Here is a 1,762-nt window from a genome sequence, read left to right as displayed (position 1 = left end):
CCTCTATAACTGTGACTGCCTTTGCTCTCAGGGAAGCCTTGCTGGGGATTTCCTGACCTGGAACCAGGGGCCTGACGTGGGGTGCACACAGAGCCCCCTGCACAGTCCACGTCTCCCTCCCTGCCCCACCCCTTGGGCATTCATGAGAATAAATGGCTCCCTCTACTTCTTCTTCTCGCTCACTCTCAATCTACCCTCTTACATGCTGTGGCCACTTAGCCTGGGGCCAGCCGAGACCACCGAGTTCTTCCGTGCCCAGCAATCGGGGAGGTGTGGGGAATCCGTCCAAAGCCAATGGGGAAATGGAGGCCCAGAGCAGGAGATGCCCTTGCCTGGATCACACTGGGAATGGACGGCAAAGCAGACGCCAACCCTGCGCTGAGTCTGCCTTCAGTGTGGCTCTCCCGTGACTCAGCCATAGCCAGGGTCCGCCAGCGGGTTCTGCAGCCTGGGTTTCTCGCAGGCCCGGGTGTGGTCCCTGCAGTGTCGGGCGGCTCTGGGCCAGGGCCCCTTCCCTATGAAGGACCTCGGAGTTCACTGCGGAGAGTGGAGGGAGGCTGAGCTCACTCACGTTTGAGGGGAAGGCGGCACAATCTCTGCAGAGTCTGGGGGCCTCTGGAGACCGAGGTTGTGAGGAGGTCAAGGTCTGAGAGCAAGGAGCAGGCAGGCCATGTAGGCCAGGAGGCCCTGGGTGGTGGGGGGAGTGGGTCATCAAGGCAGCCACCCTACCCACTTCCCACTCCAGGATGCATTTCCCTGGCCTCCCGAGGATGCTCGTGGGTCAGAGTGCGTGGCCGCGTTAGGTGCATGTGAGAGAGCGAACATCCGTGAGTGCGTGAGGAGGGTCTGTTGCAGCTGCCTCGTGTTTTTTTTTTTTAATCATTTAATCGATGGCTGATATCACAATCCATTCATCCATCCATCCATCCATCCATCCATCCATTGTGTCAAGCACATTTGTATGTAGGTTGCCTTCGTCATTCTCAAAACATTTTCTTTCTACTTGAGCCCTGGGTATCAGCTCCTCCTCCTCATTATTATTTTTGCCTTGTGTTTTCTATCACGCATTGAGCCAATGCGTTTTCGTTATGCAAGAGCTTTGTTGAGGAGCTTTCCAGGCTCAGGGATCCACAGGGGCAGTGCTACTCTGCCCTGCAGAACCGAGAGAGCATGCCTTACCCAATCGCCCGGGCAGTTACTGGGTCAACACGGACCACTCACTGCCTGCTCCTGTCACGATCTCCAGCCTCAGACACTCTCTCCGGGAGTGCTCGGCATCAGAGTCCACTCCATAGCGGTGGGGTTTTGTGTTTTTGTTTTGTTGGAGGGGGGATGTCTCTGAATGGCAGGCTCCGTTTCAGTGATGGGAGAACGTGGAGTGGAGAGCGAGGTCACAAACATCTCTGCCCTCAGGGAGCACACACAACCCGTTCCTGCACGGCACGCTGGTAGACAACTGCTGACTGTGTAGGAGGACCCTTGTTCTCAGAAGAGCTCAGCGCAGGCGTGTGTGTATGTGTGTGTGTGTGTTCATGTCTCTGGTTCTTTGAGGCTAGCCCATGCTGACCTTTGTCCCGAGCTGCTGACCGTGCAGGCTGACCATCGTGGGCTGCTGCTGATTCAGCCCGCTCCTCGGGAGTGCAGTCCACAACAGAGTGGCCAGCTGTGACCCCCCGGGGTTTCATGGGCTGATGGCTGGGAGGAGATCCGCAGGTGTTTGTTCCAGTCTGACTGTGGCGCCGTGGCACAGCGGCACGGTGGA

This window comes from Echinops telfairi, unplaced genomic scaffold (assembly GCF_000313985.2).
Source record: "Echinops telfairi isolate 266 unplaced genomic scaffold, ASM31398v2 ScPeMD7_7420;HRSCAF=8458, whole genome shotgun sequence".
In the NCBI taxonomy this organism is placed as follows: Eukaryota; Metazoa; Chordata; class Mammalia; order Afrosoricida; family Tenrecidae; genus Echinops; species Echinops telfairi.
This window is presented reverse-complemented; position numbering follows the sequence as displayed.